At 42.9% G+C, this 26,281-nt stretch overlaps 1 protein-coding gene across 2 annotated transcripts in view; it reads right to left on the bottom strand.

Moving 5' to 3' along the window:
- Positions 1-12,257, bottom strand: part of ESR1 (estrogen receptor 1) — a 399,407-nt gene extending 387,150 nt beyond the window's left edge. For both annotated transcript variants that reach the window (XM_018053364.1, XM_018053368.1), the window contains exon 1: positions 12,048-12,257. The gene's annotated coding sequence lies outside the window, so the exon portion shown is untranslated. The remainder of the gene's footprint in view (positions 1-12,047) is intronic.

Raw genomic sequence — 26,281 nt, 5'->3', positions numbered from 1 at the left:
CAATTCTCAAATATCGGTGTTGGTGAATTCTAGAAATCCCATCAACAAATTGGAGCCTTAAGCAATCCAAAAGTTTTCTTAACAGTATAAATCCCTTCCCCTACTGAACTTTTTATCATGGCTGTTAACAAGCAGAAAATTGGCGCACTTCAGTTTCGCTTCTCTTCCAAATGCCGAGGGAGGAGTCAAATGGACAGACTCCAGATGGTGAGAAGAAAGTGAAGCAAGGGCCCTGTGTAGTCTGAACATAGATAATTTGTGAGCTGCTCTGAATGATTAATACTCAACTCTATTAATATTGCTTATGCAACATGAAGGCCATAGTAAGCAGGAGGCCTTTGCTTTCTGCTTTTTCATTTCCTAGAAAACAACATTCTCCTATGAAACCTTTCCCTCACAAACTAGATTTGGAAATACCTCTTGGCTTGATTGGTGAAGCCTAAATAATCTGGAGGGGTAGGCCCGCAGACCAACGTGAGCAATGTTCCTCATGCTGAATGTTATGATGTCACCCTGTCCCTGTACTTTTCTGCTTAAAATAAAATGCCTCAACATTGCCCACCAGGGAGCATCCTCAGGAGTGGAGTATTATCACTTGAGATTTATTGTAACTGAAATTAAATTATTTAGTGTGCTTGGCCTTTCCCCTCAACTCCCAACCCCCAACAAGTCTTTGCCTTTTCTTTTTTTTTTTTAATTAGTATCCTTGCCTTCTATTTCTCCTTCAATTCAGTTCAGTCCCTCAGTCATGTCTGACTCTTTGCGACCCCATGAATCGCAGCATGCTAGGCCTCCCTGTCCATCACCATCTCCCGGAGTTCACTCAAACTCACGTCCATCGAGTCAGTGATGCCATCCAGCCATCTCATCCTCTGTCGTCCCTTTCTCCTGCCCCCAATCCCTCCCAGCATCAGAGTCTTTTCCAATGAGTCAACTCTTCGCATGAGGTGGCCAAAGTACTGGAGTTTCAGCTTTAGCATCATTCCTTCCAAAGAAATCCCAGGGCTGATCTCCTTCAGAATGGACTGGTTGGATCTCCTTGCAGTCCAAGGGACTCTCAAGAGTCTTCTCCAACACCACAGTTCAAAAGCATCAATTCTTCGGCACTCAGCCTTCTTCACAGTCCACCTCTCACATCCATACATGACCACAGGAAAAACCACAGCCTTGACTAGATGGACCTTAGTCAGCAAAGTAATGTCTCTGCTTTTGAATATGCTATCTAGGTTGGTCATAACTTTCCTTCCAAGGAGTAAGCGTCTTTTAATTTCATGGCTGCAATCACCATCTGCAACCAGGCCGAAAAGAAAGCACAATCTGACTCCTTCCCTTCATTCTCAAATCACAGGATCCATAAGCACAAAGCAAGTCAGGCAGCTGCAAGAGATATCAGTCTTCTTTGTCTGACTAGAGTCCTAAATCAATAGAATGATGACACGTCTTTTATTCCCAGTGTAGATGCCCATGGATTTGATTGTGCTTTTACTTATATAAGTATCTCAAGTCACTGTTCTAAGTGGAGATTGCTGAGAGCAAGAATTATAGAATCATAAAGTGGTATAGCAACAGGGTGCACAGGGCACCCCTAATCCAATGCCTTCATTTAATTGATGAGGGAAATGGAACCTCAAAATTGGACTTGTTCAAACAAAGCAGGAGGTATAACACCTTCTGATTTCAAAAAAAAAATATTATCAAGCTACAGCAATCAAAACAGTATTGTACTGGTATAAAGACAGATATATGGACCAACAGAATGGGAGAGTTCTAAACAAATCTACATTTACATAGCTGATTGGTCTTCAACAAGGTGCCAAGAGTACACAATGATGTACTGTACTGTGTATTGTCTCTTCAGTAAATAGTGCTGGGAAAATTGGATTCTACTCAGAAAACAATGACATTGAATATTAACTTACACAGTATGCAAAATTCAACTCAAAATGGATTGAAGACTTGAACGTAAGACTCAAAACTGTAAAACTCCTATAAGAAAGGGGGGAAAGCTTCATGACATTGATCTTGCCAATGATTTAACACGTATGACACCGAGAGCACAGACAACAAAAAACAAAATAGACAGGTGGAACTGCGTCAAACTAAAAAGCATCTGCACAGAAATATTCAACAAAGTGAAAAGACAAGCTACAGAATGAAAGAAAATATTTGCAAGCCATATAACTGAAAAGAGTTAGTCTACAAAATATGTAAGGAAGTCATACAACTTAATATCAGAAATACAAATAATCCAATTTTTAAAGGGCTAAGAACTTGAATAAATGTTTCTCCAAAGATAAACATATGGCAAATGGATACATGAAATAATGCTCATCATCACTAATCAACAGAGAAATGCAAATCAAACCACAATGAAATATCATTTACACCGTCAGGATGGCTGTTATTAAAAAGACAAGTACTGGTGAGAATGTGGAGCAACTGGAACGCTTGCATACTGTTGGTAGGAATGCAAAACAGGTTCAATTGCTATGGAAAACAGTAGGAAGCTCTTCAAATTTAAAAATAAAACTACCAGATGACCCAGCAATCCCAGTCCTGGGTTTACATCCAAAAGAACTGAGATCAAGGTCTGGAAGAGATATTAGCACTCCCATGTTCATTGCAGCACTATTCAAAGTAGTTTGTTCGGTGTGAAAATAACCTGAATGTGCATCCAGAGATAAACTGATTAACCAAATGTGGTATATATTGGAATATATATGGAATACATAATGGAATACTATTCAGTCTTAAAAAGAGTAAACTTTTTAGTATGTGACAATATGGATGGACCAGAAGGACATTATGCTATGGGAAATAAGCCAGTCACAGAAACATAAGTACTGCATGATTCCAGTTATATGAGATATCTTAAATAGCCAAATCAATAAAATTAAAGACTGGCATGGTGGTTACCAGAGGCTTGAGAGAGGAGGAAATGGGTTATTAATCAATAGACATAAAGTTTCAATTAAATAAGCCCTAGAGATCTATTGTCTGACTTTATTTATCTGGGCTCCAAAATTACTGCAGATGGTGATTGCAACCAAAAAATTAAAAAGATGCTTACTCCTTGGAAGGAAAGTGATGACCAACCTAGATAGCATATTAAAAACCAGAGACATTACTTTGTCAACAAAGATCCATCTAGTCAAGGCTGTGGTTTTTCCAGTGGTCATGTTATGGATGTGAGAAGTGGACTATAAAGAAAGCTGAGCACCAAAGAATTGATGCTTTTGAACTGTGGTGTTGGAGAAGACTCTTGAGAGTCCCTTGGACTGCAAGGAGATCCAACAAGTCTATCCCAAAGGAGATCAGTCCTGGGTGTTCACTGGAAGGACTGATGTTGAAGCTGAAACTCCAAGACTTTGGCCACCTGATGAGAAGAACTGACTCATTGGAAAAGACCCTGATGCTGGGAAAGATTGAGGGCAGGAGGAGAAGGGGACAACAGAGGATGAGATGGTTGGATGGCATCACCAACTTAATGGACATGGGTTTGGGTGGACTCTGGGAGTTGGTGATGGACAGGGAGGCCTGGCGTGCTGCGGTTCATGAGGTCGCAAAGAGTCAGACACGACTGAGTGACTGAACAACTGAACTGAACTGAGAGATCTATTGAACAACATCTATAGTTAACAACAATGTTTTTTAATTAATTTACTTTTTGTTTTGTATTGGGGTATAGCCAATTAACCATGCTGTGATAGTTTCAGGTGAACAGTGAAGGGATACATGTGTATGTGCAGCTAATCAATTTTTTTGGAGTAGAGTTGCTTTACAACATTATGTTAGTTTCTACTGTACAGCAAAGTAAATCAGCCATATATATACATAGATCCCTCCCTTTTGGGCTTCCTTCTATTTATTAAGAAAATAGAGCTCATGTTAAGGGTTCTTACCACAATAAAATATTTTTTTAAGACTATTCAGCACCTAGTACAAAGTACCTATTTAATAACTACAAAAAAATTAAAACAACCCTTAATCTAATCTAATGGAAATATGAACTCTTCTAAATCTACATTTTGTTAAAATAAAATAATTTTACTGGAAAAATATTCCAAGTTAATAGCATTTTACACGTATATGAGTAACACATATATATAACTTTTCAAGTTCTGTCACTTAATCTTCATTCCATCACTAGGAGCATCTTTAATCAATGTTTGGTAGTTATTATGCCCATTTTACAGTTGGGAAAACAGAGCCTTGAGCATGCAAGCTATTTGCTGAGATTATTCAGCACCTCAGTGGCAGAGTTATAGCTTCTGAATCCTAACCTATTTCTTTCTCTGCTAGTCATTTTGGGAGCAAAAATATTCTTTACAACCATAAATAATCAAGATTTTTTAAACTGTATCACACCTCTCTTGAACTGGGGCTTCCCTGGTAAAGAAACTGCCTACAATGCAGGAGACCCCCATTCAATTCCTGGGCTGGGAAGATCCCCTGGAGAAGGGATAGGCTATCCACTCCAGTGTTCTGGCCTAGAGAATTCCATGGGATATACAGTCCATGGGGTCACAAAGAGTCAGACACAACTGAGTCACTTTCACTTTCACTTTTCACTTTCTCTTAAACTAGTTTAATCATCTCCAGAGTGACATGCTCACTCTTCATCTGAGAATTACAATTTACACAGCATTTTCCTAAGCTTAAGTTTTCATTTCATTCCAACCCTACTCTAGAGTGTCTACACCATCAGTCCAGAAGTCTGACAGTTACCTCTCAATTACAAAATAATCTCACACCACTCCCTGCACCCTTCTCACCCATGTTTCCACAAGCTGGCAAATGAGTCCTCAAATCCTTTATCCCCATGCCTTTACTTATGTTCTTGTCTTTCCTTAAATCTTCCTATGTAAACATTACCCATCCATTAGGGCCATTGGCAAATGTTACTTCCTATGTGAAACCATCCCTAACCATCTCCTCCCTCTCCATCCCTCTTTCCCATTACCCCTCCCCCAGAAATAGATTCCCTTCTTTGCTTTCACACCACATGTTGACTTTTCATGAAGCACTCATCACATTCTACTTTGCCATATTATAACATGTGACATGATGGTCATCGTGTAATAATCATATATCCTATCGTGTGCCTTAGTGACCATAACTGATAGTGAATGTCCCAGGATCTAGGAATAGGTCAGGCTCTATCACACACAACTGTGACCCCAACACCCAGTGCAGGGCTTCCCAAGTGACTCAGTGGTAAAGAATCTGCTTGCCAACACAGAAGATGCAGGTTGGATCCCTGGACTGGGAAGATCCCCTAGAGAAGGAAATGGCAACCCACTCTGGTATTCTTGCCTGGAGAATCCCCTTGGACAGAGAAGCCTGGCAGGCTACTGTCCATGGGGTAGCAAAGAGTCGGACACAACTGAGTGAGTAAACACCACCACCACCCAGTGCCTCCCAGCACCCCCGCAGCACTAGAGTGAGGTGGGCACAAACCCGTCATTGCACTTGAGACGCTTTCAGTCTGGTTGGGAGCAGAGACTCTGGACAGACGTTAATAAACCACAGCAGGGCCTTTGTAAATATTACTCATTCCTTAAATAAGATCAGGGGAAAAAAACTGAACAGTGTGTGTCTAATTGAACTATATTGGATTCTAAGTAATCTCTAAATATCCTTTAGTAAAATTTGAAGCAGGGAAGCCTGGGGGCAGGGCAGGGGTAGAGACTTTGGGGAAGGGTTTTGTGTTTCTTGCTAAAAAGGTACAGAGGCAGCAGTGTATGTCCTTTTGTCTTGAGTGGCAGCAGTTTCACTTGGTGACCGTAGAAACAAAAATAAGCAAAAAAAAAAAAAAAAAAAAGATGTAAGTAGAATTTTCAAAATTTCAAAGAAATCTATATTTGTCACATAGTTTTAAGGTGAAATATAGTCAAATGGATCATCATATATGATGTGATCACCTCTATTACTTTACAGTACATGGTTTTAAGGAAGTGAATGTTGACAGGCTATAGTAAGTGGATGTTAATCGCTCAGTCGTGTCCGACTCCTTACAACCCCATGGACTGTAGCCCACCAAGCTCCCCTGTCCATGGGATTATCCAGGCAAGAATACTGGAGTGGGTAGCCATTCCCTTCTCCAGGGGATCTTCCCAACCCAGGGATCGAACCCAGGTCTCCTGCACTGCAGGCAGATTCTTTACTGTCTGAGCCACCAGGGAAACCCCAATAGTGAGTAAAGATGAGAGTATAAAAGACAGCTTTCTGTGAGATAGTTTCTTGTGGATTTCTTTGTGCCTTTTTCGAACTTCTGAAGGGAAATACCCCACTGAGACTATATCTATGAACAGCAGAGGGAAGAAAGGTCTCAGAAATGTAGTTCATCCATTTGCAAAAAGGCTTTTAGGTCTTCTGAACCAACCTAGGGGAATAAGCATGTTTAGAGTGCTCGGCTGCTGGTTATTGGGTCAGAGTACAGTTTGATGGGATCGAGGAAAAAGAAGGAGAAGGCAATGGCAACCCACTCCAGTACTCTTGCCTGGAAAATCCCACGGACGGAGGAGCCTGGTAGGCTGCAGTCCATGGGGCTGCGAAGAGTCAGACACAACTGAGCAACTTCACTTTCACTTTTCACTTTCATGTATTGGAGAAGGCAATGGCGACCCACTCCAGTGTTCTTGCCTGGAGAATCCCAGGGACGGGGGAGCCTAGTTGGCTGCCGTCCATGGGGTCGTGAAGAGTCGGGCATGACTGAGTGACTTCACTTTCACTTTTCACTTTCATGCTTTGGAGAAGGAAATGGCGACCCACTCCAGTGTTCTTGCCTGGAGAATCCCAGGGATGGCAGAGCCTGGTGGGCTGCCATCTCTGGGGTCGCACAGAGTCGGACACGACTGAAGCGACTTAGCAGCAGGAGCAGCAGCAGCAGCAGAAGAAGAAGAAGAAAAAGAAATGCCAAAACCCCAGTGGCGTTACCGTCCCAGCAAAGGACAGGGACCCAGACCAGGGGCCGTGACTGCATAGACTTGTCCATTTCCCTAGGTTGTCCTTTTGTTGGGGCCTCTCTCTTCCCCCTCATGACTGCCAGTTCCCACCCGGGGCTGTGTGTTGTCGTCAAGGTAGTGAGAAAGGGAAGCTGGAAGGCTGTGCCTCCATCTGCATTCATTCTTAGCAGGAAACCTCAAAGAACTGAGAGTTGCTGATGACTATAAATAGAAGAGAGAAGCCAGTTGAAGCTCCTGATGGCCGAGGTTAGTAAAATGAAGTGCCAGGTGTGCAGCTGAAACAGTGTTTGTGGTTTTTTACAACAGAACTGCGAGGGCAGCTCCTGGCCGCTTGTCTTCTCAAACAAATCAGAGAGCATCCCAAGGACTACTGGGATGCCCCAGGGACAGGATTACAGAGAGGGAACAGGCTGACTCCCAGCCTGTCTGCCACTATCCCACCAAAGCCCCACCCTCTGCCTGCCCTACTTACATTTCCCACCTGCCCCAGGGCCCAAGCCTCTCTGCCCACACCTCCACCACTGCACACACTCTCAGGCCTTTAGAGCACAAATGAACCCACCTTTCATCCCCATTTCAGAGCATCACACAAGGGCCACTCTCACTCACGTGGTGACATGAAACTAAATCGTTATTTATGCATTCTGCGTCTAACACTTATGTTTCAAAAAGCTGAACTTTTTACAAAGTTCTTGTACTTACATTATTCAATTTAATCCCCATGAATAGCCAGAAAGCTTCTATGAGTCAGATATCATTACCCAGTTTGCTGGATGTATGCTCTTATCTCTTATCAACCTAGATGCTCAGCTTGCTCCTCCAAGGCAAGGATCAATTCAGTTCAGTTCAGTCACTCAGTCATGTCTAACTCTTTGTGACCCCATGGACTGCAGCACTCCAGGCCTCCCTGTCCATCACTAACTCTCGGAGTTTACTCAAACTCATGCCCATCGAGTCGGTAATGCCATCCGGATGGTTATCTCATCCTCTGTTGTCCCCTTCTCCTCTCACCTTCAGTCTTTCCCAGCATCAGCGTCTTTTCCAATGAGTCAGCTCTTCGCATCAGGTGGCCAAAGTATTGGAGTTTCAGCTTCAACATCAGTCCTTCCAACGAACATTCAGGACTGATTTCCTTTAGGATGGACTGGTTAGATCTCCTAGGCAAGGATCATATGGATCCAAAACTTTAGAGATGAATGTTCTGTCAAGGAATGGCTGGAAGTGTGAGCCTGGGAAACAGAGAAGCTTATCTTCTAGTCTTAGAACTGTCCTTTGTAAAGACACCTAACGTTGGGTACGTGACCTAAGTTTGCAAAGCCTTGGTGTCCTCATCTGTAAAACTGGAGCCACACTGTTGCTTACCACGTGGAATGGTTGTAAGAATTAAATGTGATCATGCTTATAAAAAGCATGGTACAAAATCAGATCTCCCTAAAAGGGAAATACTAATACAATTGCTGTTCCTACCGCCTCGTGGGCATTAAGTGTTTGTTATAGAGCCAGAGGGTGAAATCACTCCAGGTCTTTGGCATCGCGTTGAATGAGAAATCAGGGTACAATTGTACACACGCACAGACTCAGGCTTGACCCAACCACCAAACCGAACACTTCTTCTGACAGCAAAATGAATGGGAAGCATTTGTACCAAGTTTCATTCATACTTGTCTCAGCAAGAATTTGCCCACTTTCTTTCCTTCTCCTCTTATCACAAATGGATGTAACTACCCTTAGGGTCACAAAGGAGAAGTCATAATGGAGGGTAGGATGTTAGGGATTTCTGCACCTTCTCTTCCAATACTTTATGCTCATTACAGACGCAGCAGCATTGCACCCATGGCAGGCTCAGTTGACTGCTTTTGTTCTTTTTTATTTTCAGGTCAATTTCCCTCTTTGGTCCAATGGATGCAAACTCCGAGTGGCTGTGATACTGACCATGAGGTCTAGTCATTTATTCCACCAACATTTAATATTAAGCAGTGTAACTAGGCTTGGAATAAAAATGACTTCATCCTATGGAGTTTCCAACATGTGAAGACTACAAGTGGTTTATTAAGTGGTTTAATCTCGTTTATTCCACACAATTAAATCCAGGGGCCACTCCTATTATCCCTACTTTACAGATGAGGAATTTGAGGCCAGAGGTTAAATCACACAACTAGAAAGTGATGGGCATGCTGGTTTGGACTCAGCCATCTCCTGTGGTTTTGAATCAAAATTGCTGAACATCTGAATCCTCACCAAAGAGGTTTGCTAGGGGAGACCTGAGCAGAAGCAGATGCTTTCCAGCAACATATTTTTAGGGGCAAATGGATAATGCAAGGATCTTCCTAGGTGGCACTAGTGGTAAAGAATCTGCCTGCCAATGCAGGAGATATTAAGAGATGCGGGTTCAATCCCTGAGCCAGGAAGATCCCTGAGGAAAGGCATGGCAACCTACTCAAACATTTTTGCCTGGAGAATCCCATGGACAGAGGAGCCTGGCGGGCCACAGTCCATAGAGTCTCATAGAGTTGGACACAACTGAAGCAACTTAGCATGCACACAGGGATAATGCAAGCCTCGGCATCCTGACTCTGTCTCAGAGTGAGAAAGAAAAAAACAATTTACACTCCTTAGAAAGAATCATAAACTCACTGATGTGCAAGGTTTTGTCAGGGTCCAGTGGGAACAATCCAGAGGGAGTCAACTGAATTGGTGCCTAGAAGGCAAGATCACCTTCCTCACCATCACCTTCATCAAAAGCCACCTGCTAAGACTTCCCTATAGCTCAAATGGTAAAGAATCTTCCTACAGTGCAGGAGACCAGGGTTCAGTCCCTGCTTTGGGAAGATCCTCTGGAGAAGGGTATGGCAATCCACTCCAGTATTCTTGCCTGGAGAATCCCATGGACAGAGGAGCCTGGCGGGCTACAGTCCATGGGGTCACAAAGTGTCAGATACGATTGAGCAACTAACACATACAAGTACCTTGCTCTAAAACTAGCAGTTGATTACACTCTGTGCAGGGAGCGCAACCATGGGATTAAGGACAGACACAGCCATGATGGACATGAATGGGCAGGACCATTTCTCAACCACTATGAGGGAAACTTAAGCTATGAATATTTTACAACCAATATCGATAATTTACTCAGAGCTGGGGGTCACTCTATTCTTGCCTACTAATCTTTGTACAACCTGCAACCATGAACAAGTGCTGTTCTCTGTTTTGGGCAAACTAAACCCTAGGCACCAGGCCCTGAGTCTTGGCAGTTGTACTGATCAACCGGACTAAATGAATATGGACAAATACTGAAAGAAGCTACAGAAAACCACATGAGAATGTTTAGCAGAACTGCAGTGCAAATATTTACATCGTCTAGAGGTTGAGAGTGGGTGTTAGCAGAAAGGAAGAGATTCGATAACTCTAAATCCTAAACTGAATGAAAGATACAGAGTTAATTGAAATGAAAGATGACTGTTTGACTTCGTTCTTGCTGCAATTTTGAGAACATAAGCTTTAATCCCTTTCCTCAACTGTCATTGCCATAAAACAAAACAAATATCTCCAAGAGTCTAAGAAAAAATATCCAGCTAGGAAATAAGGCACTTACATTCATATTCAAAATTTTTGCTTTTTTTCCCTCCATGTTGTTGTCTCTAAGGATTATGTTATTTTTATTCCCAATTTCTTTGAAACCTAATACCCTGTACAGTGTTATATCTAACCACTAGAATAGTATAGTCACGTGCATTAAATCCTAGTGGGCAATCTTCATAGGATATTAACAAAATTGGAGCAAACATTTGCTTTGGAGAAATCGGAAAGGCTTATATAGAGTAGAAACAGGTTCTGAAGCCTACATCTCATAAGTATTCATCTAATTTCATTTCTTTTGTCTCTCGGTGTATTTTAAGATAAAATTCAAACACTGCAAGCTCATATTCATAAATTCACTTTCAACATTAATATATACACCATATATACATCATAGATGTGAGATAAACAAACATATATATATATGTGTGTGTGTGTGTGTGTGTGTATGTGTGTATAATATTCAAAACCAGGTGAGTTTCCCAGCAATCTTGTGCATGGAGTTACTTTGCAAGTCTGTTATATCTGGCCCAGAAAGCCAATAAAAATCTGGCTTCTTTGAACAGAAATGAGTGCCATGATCCCAAGTCCTGATAAAGCTCAATCCTTACGTTAAGATTTTTTTTTTTAATTATGTTGGCTACTATGGGCATGTCTGAGAGAGCGAAGACTGGTTACCCTCTTAGCACAGCACAGAACTTAGAACGTAATGCGCATTTCCTGAAACCTGTGGCATGCCTCTAACCAAAATGAAAGTACGCTGCCCTGTCTTTTGTGACTGCCACATCATTATTTAAGCAGCACTCTGCAGTGCAGGGAGACACTTATGTACACACCAACCCCCTGTAAAAAGTGTCCAGGAGCTTTCTTCCACAGGAGAGCAAACTGAGGCAGAAAGACCCAAGAGAACTTGCCCTGAAATCACAGGGCAATTTAAAGACAGGGTGGCTGACTTTTGGACTGCTAGATGGCGTAGCTTTTCAGAAAACTTGACTGCCTTCAGGAAACAAGTAATGGCTTATTCAGATTGCTTAGTTTCAACTCACAGAAGTTACGGCACCCAGAGATGACGAAAACAGGTAGCGTGTTCATGCTAGCCCGTGATCAGTCCAATTAATAATTCTTGAAATTCTGCCACATTTCAATAATCCAAAACCTCCTAGCTAGAGCTGGATCAAATAAATAGGCGTTATCTGGAGCAAGCAGACAGCCTGTCAGTGCAGTGCTAAGAAAAGGGTAGTCGGGTTGCCCTCTGACTCAGCTGAATATTATTTGAAAAGTGGATTTTTCACTGTACCAAGTTTAGACTTAACATTTCAACGTCATACTAATGCTTGCCAGCAACTTTGCAAAATATCCCTGGAGCATTAAGAGAAAAATGAACATCTCTTCACAGGAGAGGGAAGCTGTAAAGTTACATCACATTTGTAAATAGTAGCACATATAACAAAAAGAAAAAAAGTATATATATACATATATGCTGAGAAGAAGAAATAGGAGTACCTGCTTGAGGAGAAGAATGTCACTGAAAGACTGTCTTCTTACGCTATAGAAGGGCAAGGGAAAGGAACATTAACCTTTCGAGTCCGTTTAGGAACTTCTGAGCATGGAGCCTTTATTTTCAGTTTTGGTGAAATCCGTTCTGAGGCAGTAGACAAGAGGCTGTTATGACCATGAAATTAGGAAATGCAGAAACTCAAAACTAAAGAACTAGCACCACCATTTGACTAGGAGTGGAAAAGTCTTCTGTACAAAATAGAGGAGGGGGTGGCCTTTCTTTCTGCATACCAGGCCTGATTCTCACTGTCCTACCACTTGGGTCAAGACAGACATTTCACAAGGGTATAAGTCATCTGTTAATCTGCCTGAATTTTTTTTCTTTTTTTATGAATACAAGCTCACTTTCTCTTCACTACTAATAATGGTTAAAGTCTAGACAGGCATTTTGGGTTGGAAAAATAATAATCAAGCATTCACTGGGCACATAAATTTTGTTACAGCTCAGAGCAGGAGTGAGGATGCATGTTCAGTGAGCATTTTGGTAACTTTCTCATTCAACATTGGCTTGACAGCTTTGCACTACTGGTCCCTGATCAGTTAGGTTCTTGACTTCAGTATCTTGCTGAGGTTAACTTCTCTCTGCCTCTGAAGCCATTCCTCTGCCATCTGATCATCCCATGACCCATCTGGCTTTTCATCCAGCCATTTAAGAGTTTGAGGGGTGTTTATTTTTTCATTTGCCTGTGTAATATGTATTTTAAAGGATCTTTTAAAAGCACGTTAGCTTTTTCTACTCAAATCTGAAGGAGGCTGGTTTTCTGCAAGTGAGGATGGTGGAGGACAGGTAAGAGAGGTCTGTCTTGTTCCTAGGCCTTCTAGAATCTCCAAGTGCATGTTGACATCTGTAGGGCAACCCATGTATCTCAAAATCAGCTTAGGAAAGAAAATCAAAATCCTCATAGTCCATGCTTGAAAACATTTTGAAAATAAAGGCTCTTAATGGTCATCCTCATGTGGTTCAGTGGTAAAGAATCTGCCTGCCAATGCAGGAGTTTGATCCCTGGATCAGGAAGATCCCCTGGAGAGGGAAATGGAAACCCATTCCAGTATTCTTACCTGGTAAATCCCATGGACAGAGGAGTCTGGTGGGCTACTATCCATGGGGTCACAAAAAATCAGACATGACTGAATACACACACATGCACACACAGGATTGCCTTCCATCTTCTCTATACTTGCGAGTTAGCCTGTAAAGTAATTTGAATATGCAAATTGTCTGAGATTAATTTCCACATAGAGCAGGACAGTTCAGTTCAGTTCAGTCACTCAGTCATGTCCGATTCTTTGCGACACCATGGACTGCAGCATGCCAGGCCTCCCTGTCCATCACCAACTCCCAGAATTTACTCAAACTCATGTCCATCGCATCAGTGATGCTATTCAACCATCTCATCCTCTGTCATCTCCTTCTCCTTCCACCTTCAATCTTTCCCAGCATCAGGGTCTTTTCCAATGAGTCAGTTCTTCGCATCAGGTGGTCAAAGTATTGGAGTTTCAGCTTCAACATCAGTCCTTCCAATGAATATTCAGGACTGATTTCCTTTAAGATGGACTGGTTGGATCTCCTTACAGTCCAAGGGACTCTCAAGAGTCTTCTCCAACACCACAATTCAAAAGCATCAATTCTTCGGCCCTCAGCCTTCTTTATAGTCCAACTCTCACACCCATACATGACTACTGGAAGAAACATAGCTTTGACTAGACAGACCTTTGTCTGCAAAGTAATGTCTCTGCTTTTTAATATGCTGTGTAGGTTGGTCATAGAGCAGGACATATTTTAGCTAATATGTGAAGTATTTCATTTTGACTAAAGAAACATAAAATGGCAACAAGATTCACTCACAAAAAGAACCATCATATATATTGATGCATTGTGGCAGTTTTATTAGCTTTCTATCATTTTTATTATGATTTGTGCCAAAAGGTAAGTTATTTACTAAAATGTTTTGAAGACTTAGAGCATTCTGAAAATGCTCTAAGTCTTTAGAAAAAACATTTTTTTCTAAATTAATTAAATCTTTCAATTATTTGATTTGCCAGAAGGCATGAAGTACACTTTTCAAATAGCATTTAGCTTCCCATCAAAATCAGTTGTGCACATCAATACAAAGAAGAAAATTATTTAGAGCAATAATTCTCAAAATAAGACATCCAATTAACTCTGAACTGAAAGTTATAGATTATTTTCTACCCACTAGAAATATAAATGTATAACATACAATTCAGATAAAATAAAAATTGGATCAATCCTCCTTCAAAGACTACAATTGATATTTATTTGCAGTTCAACATGTGCTTTCTCAACTGGGAAAATAATAGCTTTTGCTATTTTGCCTTCCAAGCATGTACTAGAGGCCAACATTATTCTATGTACTTTCACCACAACTCAACAAGGTAAGTGCTATTGAAAACCCATTTTACAGATGAGGAAACCATGGGCTACCAAGATTAAGTACCTACCCCAACATTTCACAGCTGGAGTCACAGTTCAAACGCAGGTGGTATGATTCAATCACCAAAATTTTAACACTCCACTACAGAATCAAAACCAGCATACAGGAGCACACTTTGGGAACACAAATTTTTTAACTTTTTATTCTATATTGGAATATAGCCAATTAACAACATTGTAATAGTTTCAGGTATACAGCAAAGGGACTCAGCCATAGATATTAATGTATCCATTCTCTTTCAACCTCCCCTTCCAACCAGGCTGCCATACAACATTGAGCAGAGTTCCCTGTACTGTACAGTAGGTCCTTGCTGGTTATCTATTTTAACTATAGCAGTGTATACATGCCCATCCCACCCTCTAACTATCTCATCCCCATCCTTCCCCCTGGCAACCATAAATTCAATCTCTTAAATTTGTGAATCTGTTCTATTTTGTAAATAAGCTTATTTGTATCATTTCTTTTCAGCTTTCACATATAAGGGGTATCATACAATATTTCTCCTTCTCTGTCTGACTTTCTTCACTCCGTATAACAATCTCTGGATCCATCCATGTAGGACGCAAATGTTTTACATGTATCATTGGAAGGAAAAGTTGAGAAGTTATCAGTGAATGGGTAAGATTATGTTTCTACAGATTGCCATAGAACCAGCAAAGTAAGTGAAGCAGTGGGAAACAATGTAACTGAAACAAACACAGCGCAAATTCAATCTCATAATTCAAAGAGTAGTATCATACCTTGAAGTCTAATTCCCTCATTTTGTTAATGAACAATAAAGCCTTTTATTTCATAAAATCACATCACCCACAATATCTTTATTTTAAAAAAATCAACATACACATTCTTTCATAGTTGCATGTTATTTATTCAGAAGCACAGAACAAGGAAATTCTAGAATCTTTCCAGGTTCCAAGTTTTGGGGTGTTTTTTTTTTTTTTTTTTTAGTACTTTTCTCATTCCAGAAGTGATCACTAACAGTCTGGTCTTCACAAGCAAAGTAAAGCAGAAAATTGATGCAATCTGTCTGGGTCATTCAAGCAAAATTTTGCTGTGTTCTGGTTGATTTGCGTTAAAATAAAACCCAAGTTTTTGATTTGGAGTGTTTCTGTCTGATGCCCCAGATGATAGCAGAGTTTGTGACTCAATTACACGGTTAATTGCCCAAATTCTTTGTCCTTATTAGCATAGATGTTTCCTCTGGGCACTGTTTTAAGTATGATTTCATCACATTTATGAAGGCAGCTCTGCATTTTGTTTGCCTCATGAAAGCAATCACAATTGAAACTCTGCTTGCCTTGAGATGCCAGTCAGTGCCCTAGCACCCACTCACTCATCTCTCTCAGGAAAATTGCCCTGTGCTCAGCTCCTGTTGCCTAGACAACCAAGTTGCAGCCATAGGACCCTCAGTCCCCACGTCAGATCAGAGCTAATTGGATAAGCATTTAACTCAGATAGGCAGGGACCAAGGATATGCCTAATATGAAAGGATGAACATTACCAATCACGTTCAAGCTCTCAAGAGGGTGAATTTTGGAAACCTAGACTAAGCTATCGAGACACACAGGGAGGAAGAATGTCTTGGGGTAGACTGGAGGCCATCGTAAGCAAAGGCTTTTCTGAAAGGAAGTTACGTGAAGACAGAGAATGGCCAAGATCAACAAATATGGGGCTCTGGACCCATGAGCACATGGCAGGATACAGCCACAGCTGCATTGGTAACTGGGCAGCTGTGAAGTCACACAAGTCTACCATAACCCCATTCAGTTCAGTTCAGTTCAGTTGCTCAGTCGTGTCCGACTCTTTGCGACCCCATGAATCGTAGCACACCAGGCCTCCCTCTCCATAACCCTATTACCAGGTATTTAAGGGAGTCTGTTCTTTGCCATCAAAAACTGTAACTAAAACACTCATCCTGGATCACAAGTGTTAGCTTGTAGCAGAAGTCACAATGCACAGCAGTCCTGTTTTCAACATGATAGCACCAGTATCTGGTGACTCTTCCCAGTGTTAGTTACTCCAACTGAAACTCTCTAGCCTGGTAGGCTGCAGTCCATGGGGTCGCGAAGAGTCGGACACAACAGAGCTACTTCACTTTCACTTTTCACTTTCATGCATTGGAGAAGGAAATGGCAAACCACTCCAGTGTTCTTGCCTGGAGAATCCCAGGGACGGGGGAGCCTGGTCGGCTGCCGTCTATGGGGTCACACAGAGTCGGACATGACTGAAGCGACTTAGCAGCAGCAGCGGCAGCAGTTGAAGCTTACAGGGATAAAGATAGTCTCTTTAAAAAAAAAAAAGAATAAAAGGACTAACTTCCTTCAGACAACAAAGATGTTAGGCAGAAAATACGTATACAAAAAGATAGCAATTCAGTTAAACCTTACACTTCATCTGTAGAAAGGCCTTTAAACCTCCCTGCATAAATCACATGCTTCTTCTTTATACAGAAAAAGATATATAGCAAGACACATCCCACGTGAAGAAATAATTATTGAAAAGACTTCTGCTAGGAGAATCAATGGGTTTTCATACTGATAAGGGTGACAAAGGGAATAACATCTGAAGGATACCGTGATTTAAAGTGGTAAAGCTCCGGTGGTCTAGTGGTTAAGAATCTGCCTCCAAAGGCAGGGGACACAGGTTTGATCCCTGGTTTGGGAAGATCCCACATGCCTCAGAGCAACTTAGCCCATGCGCGGCAACTACTGAGCCCACACTCTGAACTACTGAGTCCACACTCTGCAACTACTGAAGCCTGCGTGCCCTAGAGCCTTGCACCCCAACAAGAGGAGCCACCGCAATGAGAAGCCTGCACACCCCAATTAGAGAGTAGTCCCTGCTCTCTGTGGCCAGAGAAAGTCTTTGCCCAGCAACGAAGACTCAACGCAGCCAAAAATAAATAAATCTTTAAAAGTAAATAAAAAATAAAGTGGCAAAGCCAGTCACTCTGCTAAGGGAAGAAAATCTGTGATCCTCCTCATTCCCACAAGACCCTGCACCTCCCCTCTTTTCCCAAAACACCAGTCCCTAACCACTGCCCAACTCTATCTATCTCAGTTGCTGGTTACACAAACTCACACACTCTCTTCTCCTTGGTGGGAAGCCAGGTCTGAACCAGGATTTGGAGATGGTGGGCCCTTCCAGGAGTTGATTTTCATGGACTATTAGGAGAACGTCTTGGGGGAAGAAAGAACTCCACAAATGTCACCCAAAGCCAAGGAGCCAGTGCCAGAGAAAAACAATTTTTAACTTCAGCGCAGATTTCTGTCACTAAGTTTGTCAACTTCAGTGAAAGAACAGCGGAAGCAAAACAGAACAAAGGGAAGCCTTGATTCCTAAACCATCAGGAGTGAGCAGCTCTCCCAAACTAAGGATTCGGGCCACTTAGCGGCAAGTGAACCCTGCCCTCCTTGGCGCCTCTGGCAGACAGTGGTGGCTTTAGCAAGCTTGCAGTGACTCTCAACACCTGGGGCAAGTTCGGCAGCATCTGCTTACTCACCTGGGGACACAGGAGGGAAGAATTTGAAAGGCCTTCAGGTTGTAAAGAAAAGAGAGTTGATGGAGAGCAGAGTGAGACAGTGTTGCTTTCTTGCCATTTTCCTCATACTTTCTTTCCTGGGATGGTTTATTCTAGATCAGCTATGGGCCACAAGAACTTCAAACTCTATCTCCCGAATACCCCTAGCCTCCCTCCCTTCTGTTTCCTTCTCCATGTTACCACTCAAGACTTCTTCCACTCTGAGCTGGACAAATGCAAGAGCGTCCTGTCTCGTCGGACTGCCTCCAGCCTCTATTTCTAATCCACTGAACACTGCTTCACCAGATTACCTTCCTCACTAACCATCACCATCATGCAGATTAAGTTGCAAATCACTCCCCATCTCCCTGATACTCCAGTGCCAGCACACCTCTCCAGACTCAAGTTCTGATCAGGCAGCCTCATCCCCTGCTCCCAGGGAACGACCTCCTCCCCATCTGGGTTAGCTATGATCTCATCACGTCTTCAAAGTTCATCTCAAAGGACACCTTCTCCACGGAGACCTCCCTGACTGCCCACCGTTGCCCTGGTCTCACCCACCTCTGCATCCCCTCTGCGTATTTCCTGCACTTCCCGTCTCCGGGAACAAGTCCAGAGGAAGCACCTCCTGTGTGCCAGGCAAGGATGGACAGACAGAACCTTGAGGAGTTTGTGTCTAGAAGGAACAGACACTTCAACAGATGAATTGTAAGACAACATGGTAACTGGTGCATCAGAACTGAAATACACTCTCACTGAATACGAGATAAGACTCTTAGGGAAATGAAACTCAGTCTGGTCCTGAGTTACTTGTGCGTCTCCCACACCTCCTGCCACCGCTTGACTGCAGTCAATTGCAGGTTACCTGGGAATGTGTCTTCTCCACCTAGATCTAAGGCAGTAATTCACACAGCACCAGACACTTTTTTTTTCACTCAAGTGAATTTCAACTAGAGTAGAAGAGACATAAAGGTCTGTTTATCCTCATTTCCCCAACCCTCCATCATCCCCAGTGGCCTAGGAGACCAACATTCACCTTGCTCTCCAAGCAGCAGAAACCATACAGCTTAACCATGCCCAGGGGTACCGAGTAGTCTCAACCCCCAAGGACATCCCTGTGGGGGTTTGGAAAGCTTCCTCTACAATATAAAAATCTGTACCGGAAACTATTTTCCCTCAAGACCTAATACCTTTAAGGTCTTTGAAGTAAGGACAGGAAGCAAAAAATAAAACATAGAAACCAATGAACAAAACTAGATAATTACATCAGAGATAATACATAGCATATTTAAATTACCTAGTTTTGGCATTAAGTAAAATGAGAGGATAATAGATAACAATAAGACAACATTTAGATTACTTAGATCACTGTAAGTGTGAAATGTGCTTAAAATGGATACTAATATGAATATAATTGTGTTGCCATCAGTTGGACAATGAATGTGTTTAATCATTTTCTCCATAATCAAGTTTTGCTTGACCACTATATATCAAGTTTTTCTCTTATAAAATCATCTAGCCTTTTCTAGCTTGCTTACTCCACTTTTCAAAGGAAAGATCCACATGGATGGTTCCAGGGAACTGGGAATCCTCTGAAACCATAGCCAACCTTTTAGCTACATCAATACGTGTTGATGAGAGTCTAGAGAATCTAGAATCTAGAGAGTCTAGAGAGTCTAGTAATTTTCATGCGATTCTTTCTCTGCTCAAGGTTATGTGGCAGCCTGGATGGGAAGGGAGTTCAAGGGAGAATGGATCCATGTCCATGTATGGCTGAGTCCCTTTGCTGTTCACCTGAAACCATCTCAACATTGTTAATCAGCTATATCCCAATACAACATAAAAACTTAAAAAAAAAAAAAAAAAAAGGAAAACAGAAACTTCTTGTGATTCTTTATGAAGCCTAACAAGATTAAGAACTACTAAAGGCACGGACTTATTGTAAATTGTAACATGCTGTCAACTACTATGTTTCCTTGAAATGTTTAACATCGTGGGTAAGATTACTTTTCTTTTCAAAACTAACGCCTTCTACCAAATTAATAAACTTTTATAGTTTCTACCTTTCTTCTAAACTAAATCAAAAGAGTCACTTCTCACTGTTTAGCAATCTGCTTGTAAAGGTCCAAAGAGATCTTGATTTTTAAGACCTTGGATCCATCCTGGTAATTACCAAGTAGTAACAAGGAGCCACTCCTGGCATTCAGGATGAACCCTAGGAGATCAAGGTTGAATAATAACCCAGCAGGTAAATAGCTTTCCTATAAAGGCGGGACAGAAAATTGCTATGCATGTGAGGGTTTGTAACTGGGTTTTTAATCTTTCCTTTTTTTTCCTGTGCCTTTTGTGGTGTTTCTTAGGAGATGTGTGTGAGGAGCGAGGGTAGATTTCCAGCTACAAACAACGCCCCGGGCGCCTCATGGGGAGCCCGTCTTCCAGAGTCACCACAGGAGGGTCTTTGTTTATTGAAACATTTAAAAGGTGTTTTGGTGGAATTCCCACTCCAAGGAGGAGCCTGGGAGGGAGAACCAGCCCCCACTAAAGCTGTGGGTCACCACTAAACCAGCCGAAGCAGCAGAGCCCTCAGACGCTCTCAGCAGAGGAAGCCGCCCGTCCCAAAGAGTTTGTGTCCTATTTATTCAGGCAAACAGAGGATATTCATTTCAACCAGTGAGGGAAACGTTAGGTTATGTAACCCTGGGGATGAAGAAAATGAGGCTTTTTTTTTTTTTTTTTCCTGGAGAAAAGTGTTGCGAAATAGTCCAGAAACAGCCTTCGGTTTCCACGGTCACTCCCCCAGAAGCTTCTATATCACAAGGTCAACAGTCAGAGCGCTGGGCTCTGGGGTTAGGACCAGGGTTAGGGGAAGCCAGAGGAGAGCTGGTGGACCCAGGACCCTCCCCCTACCTACGGCTGCCCCCTCCCCCCTCAGAGCTCATCAGGGCTGTGGGAACCTCTGACCACACACCTTCAGCCGTCATTCCAGAACAACCACGGTCCAATCATCCGGAAGCGTTTTTCCCACCTTCTCACACCCTGACGCAACCTTAGAAAGAACCATTATTTATGGGTCTGCTGCACAGAGTCAGCCTGAAGTATCAATGCTGCTGCTGCTGCTGCTAAGTCGCTTCAGTCGTGTCTGACTCTGTGCAACCCCATAGACGGCAGCCCACCAGGCTCCTCCCTCCCTGGGATTCTCCAGGCAAGAACACTGGAGTGGGTTGCCATTTCCTTCTCTGAAGTATCATTAAGAATTATTAAAAGGGATGCGTCAGTAAGCCTGAGGTTGACCAACGTACCAAAACTCCAGGCTGGTGAGGGCCGGGGATGGTTTGCAGAAGGAAGAAGTAAGAAATGTAAGCCCAAGGGAGATGTCAGCCAGGAGATGGGTCTGGAGAGGAAGGGACAGAGGGAGTGTGAGCGAGGGGGACCCCAGCTGGCTGATGGAGCGGAGACAAGGAAGTGACCAGCAGCCGACCCGGCAGCTGGCAGAGCCCCAGGTGGGCAGGACAGGTGCAGAGTCACACAATAGGCCATGGAGCCTCACATTACCAGGACGTGGGAAGCTCCACCCCTGGGGAGACTAGGGAAGAAGGCCAAGACTCGGCCACAAAGCACGGCAGAGCTAGTCATTTGGGCAGAATTTGAGAGATTAGTTAGGAAACCCATTCATTTTTTTTTCCGTCTAATAATTATTTACTGAGCACCTGTAACATGTTAGGTATTATTCTAGGTGTTGGGAACATAGTATTTAGTAAATAAAATAGACCAAAATCCCTGACCTCATGGAGTTTATGTTCTAGTGGAGAAAGAAGAGGAGGCAAACGATAAACCAATAAGTAAAAATGTGTGTGTGTGTGTGTGTGTGTGTGCATGCTGCCGCTTCAGTCGTGTCCGACTCTGTGCAACCCTGTGGACTGTAGCCGGCCAGGCTCCTCGGTCCATAGGGTTCTCCAGGCAAGAATGCTGGAGTGGGTTGCCCTGCCCTTCTCCAATAAGTAAAATATGTGTGTGTTTAGTTGCTCAGTCGTGTCCAGCTCTTTGTGAGCTTGTGGACTCTAAACCCCCAAGCTCCTCTGTCCAGGCAAGAATACTGGACTGAGTTGTCATTCCCTTCTCCAGGGGAATTTTTCTGACCCAGGGATCAAACCCACATCTCCTGCATTGGCAGGTGGATTCTTTACCACTGAGCCACCTGAGAAGCCCAACAAAGAAAATAGAGTCGGTCAAACACTGCCAAGTGTAAAGGTAAAGATTAAGCAGGGAGTGGGGACAAGGCGTATAAGAGCAAGGCTGACCTTAAGCACGGCAATCAGACAGGTGACCTTTGAGATGACATTGAGCAACCACCCAAAGATGGTGAGGGATGAGCATCTTGAGTCTGCCATAGCCCGAGCAACAGCAAGTGCAAGGTCAGGAATGTCCCAGGCATGTCTGGGGAACAGGGTAGAGCAAGAGGGGCTAGATTGGTGCCCACAGGGGTAGAAGGAGGAGGAGAGGTGGGAGGGGGAAAAGGAGTTCTACGTTGTAAAGGACCATCCAAAGAGGACTGGCTTCCTCTGGAGATCTTTGGGCAGAAGTGACAGGATCTGACTCCTGTTTTAAAAGACCCTACCATACCTGATTAGTATAGATCTGTGGGGTGAGTGGGGTGGCAGGAGAAGACAGCAGGGGCAGGCACCAGGGAGGAGGCCACCCCCAGAGTCCAGGTGAGAAGCCAGAGTGCTTCCACCAGGGCAATGATGGTAAGAGGGCCAAGTAGTTACATTCTGGGTGAACTTGAAAGGTACAACATGTTTGCTGATGTCCAAGGAGTGAGAGAAAGAAGGGAGGCCAGAACAACCCCAAGGCTTTGGTCTCCAGAACCCTAGTATGGAGCAGCCATTTACTCAGACAAGGAAGACCCCGGTAGGTCCAGGTTGGGGGGAAAAGAGGGCTCTAGAGTCCAGTTTTAGACCTGTTAAGTTTGAGGTGCCAATTTAGACAGTCAATCCTTGAAAGAAAAGCCATAACAAATGTAGACAGAGTATTAAAAAGCAGAGACATCTCTTTGCAGACAAAGGTCCATCTAGTCAAGGCTATGGTTCTTTCAGCAGTCACGTATGGATGTGAGAGCTGGACCGTAAAGAAAGCTGAATGCCAAAGAACTGATGCTTTCAAAACTGTGGTGCTGGATGAGATTCTTGAGAGTCCCTGGAGCTCAAATCAGTCAATCCTAAAGGAAATCAGTCCTGAATGTTTATTGGAAGGACTGATGCTGAAGCTGAAGCCCCAATCCTTTGGCCACCTGAAATGAAGCTGACTCACTGGAAAAGACTCTGATGCTGGGAAAGACTGAAGGCAGGAGGAGAAGGGGGAGACAGAGGATGAGATGGTTGAGTGGCATCACCAACTCAATGGATATGAGTTTGAGCAAACTCCAGGAAATAGTGAAGTAACGGGAAGCCTGGTGTGCTGCAGTTCATAGGCTCACAGAGTCAGACACGACTTAGCAACTGAACAATAAAAACAACAAATGGATATGTTGACAACTGAGGTCAATAGAAAGTGCTTGGATGAAGATATAAATAGGGGGAGCATCAGTGCACAGATTTAAGACTTTTTGAACACAATGGCTCCATGCTGGTGAGAGTGGACCCCGGCATCTCTTCTCTTTCATTTAGCTTCCCAGAGCCCCAGACTCCCTATTCTCAGCTGCCTATAATCTCCCTGTTATGTCTTCAACTGAGTTTGCTTTCCTTACTCCTGGCTGTTACCTCCCTCTTCATCATAAATGTATTTATTTGCTTTTCATGAACCCCATGCCCTCAGAGGGCTCTTTTTTAGATGTGACAGGCCAGCAGATATAAACTAAATTAATAGGTCTAAATGTCTGGAAATTACCTTTCAAGCAAACGTGAATTCTTTTTAATAGGGGACTTTAGGCCATGTCAGAAGCCCCATTTGGGACACACGACATCCTTTGAGTTGCATACAGGAAGACAGCTGGCTCCAAGGATGAAGGTACTGCCCTTGAGACACAAAACAGACATTTCATCCACTCTCAAAAACAATCTTTCTGAAACTAGATCAAGACCTTTGAAATATATATATTTCCAACTGCAGTTTAAGTAAAAGCAAACCATACTATTTTATACTATTTCATTCAGCATTTTCATAGCATCCTAAATGCTCCAGAAATTCAAATGGAGAAAAGCTTATTATTTTGAAAGCTGGGAAGAACCAGATAGCATGAGAACAGTGCCAGAAGAAGAGGCCTATTGAGAGTTGGAAAAAAAATCACAAATGTGTGTCAGCCCAGATAGGTGTCTGGTACTAGGCTGATATGCCTTGCCTGGAGACACTTCTAAGAAACATTTTTCCATTGGTTACTAGCAGTTTGCAGACTTGACTGTCAACTAAGGAGTCTTTACAAATATCTATGCCTAAACCACACCCTCAGATGTTCTCATTTCTGAGAAAAACCAGAGCATCATTTTTTTTTAAATCTCCAGGTGAATTCAATATGCTGCAAGAGGATCAAACCCGTTTGCTGTTCAGTAGCTAAATCGTGTCCAGCTCTTTGCGGCCCCATGGACCGCAGCATGCCAGGCTTCCCTGTCTTCCACCATCTCCCAGAGCTTGCTCAAACTCATGTCCACTGAGTCAGTGATGCCATCCAACTATCTCATCCTCAGTTGCCCCCTTCTCCTCCTGCCCTCAATCTTTCACAGCATCAGGGTCTTTTCCAGTGAGTCAGTTCTTCACATCAGGTGGACAAAGGATTGGAGCTTTAGCGTCAATCTTTCCAATGAATATTCACGATTGATTTCCTTTAGGACTGACTCCTCTGGATTAGATTAATCTGTTGTCACCATTTCTATAAATCTGTCCCAATTGAGGCTATTCCTGTGTCTCATACACATACAATCAAACCAGACCATGACATCGCCATTTCCTCCCATTTCTATTTTTGTACTTTACTTCCTGTTTCTTTCATTACGTTGGCTTTAACCTATTTTTTATTATTTTTTTTACAAGTTTGCTATGTTGAACAGTACTGCTTAAGCGAACGTGTGAACTTTCATTAGCTGAAAAAAATAACTGCTGGGCAACCATCCCAATGCCTGAAAAAAGAAAACTAAAACAATACAATATTCCAAGTTTATGCCAAGACTTCCTCCCTTTGCAAACTATGCTGCAGAAATTACACAGCGCACCCCGTTCCCAGAGCAAGAGCAATTCTCTTATTGACAATGTGGGTAAGGAAGTAAACAAAAAAAGCCATGCTCATTTAAAGCCACTAAGAAACACAGGCCAAAAGAAAAATAAAGTCAATCAATCCTCGCCAAGTGGAAAAGAACAAACCAGCAGGGACTGAAGTTCTATATTCAGCTTTTAAAAGGGTATTTCGAACAATAGAGAATAAATACTGGGTAATCACTCCAAAGATTTACAAACAACAAGACAGAACAATGCAGACTCAGTGGATCCCACAGGGCGTGTGTTTACTCTCCCAGGAAAAGCTGGACACCCTGAAGTTCATTAATGGAGCGCTCTGCGTATCTGCACCCGTTCACAGCAGCCTCTCGGAGGACCACTGGACTATCAGTAATAGTCCCTGTTCTTTAAAACAACTTTTGGAAACACTGTCAGCAAGCACTCAAATTCCCATTTTACAGAAAGCAAGACAAAGGCCGGATCCAATCAAACTGAGTGGCAGTTAAGCTGCCTCCAGCACAGGTAAGAGTGGGAGGCGCCCATTTCTGATGGTGTCTTGGTGTCATCACGCACCAAAAAATTTCCATCCATTTTCCCAAGAAAATCAGTGCCTATCATTTCACGTTCTCGCTCAAATGTTCCTGTTTCTCCAGAAGCTCCTTCCTGTACGCTCCCCTGGTCTTTCTCCACACACTGTCTCCAATTCCAGCCTCCATCTTCATTTCCCAACTGCCTTTTGTGGTTCAAACTCTGTTATAATTAGCTCTAAGGGACGATCCAAAAGGCTTTTCTTCTGCCAGGGTTTTGGTGAATAGAATGTGTCTTGAGATAAGCAGCCATCTGCTAGGGCTTAGTAATATTCTTTCCCGACTAGCGGTTGCCCTGGAGAGGCAGCTTCCCTGAGTGGTAAGGGATCGATGCGGAGAGGGTGCAGATAAGGGGTCTCCAGAACGCCTTCCCACAAGGAATGCTAAATGCAGTATGCGAGGGTGCCAAGTCGGGGC

Source organism: Capra hircus, chromosome 9 (assembly GCF_001704415.2).
Source record: "Capra hircus breed San Clemente chromosome 9, ASM170441v1, whole genome shotgun sequence".
In the NCBI taxonomy this organism is placed as follows: domain Eukaryota; kingdom Metazoa; phylum Chordata; class Mammalia; order Artiodactyla; family Bovidae; genus Capra; species Capra hircus.
The sequence above is the reverse complement of the archived record's forward strand: the minus strand, read 5'-3'. Positions and strand labels throughout refer to the sequence as shown.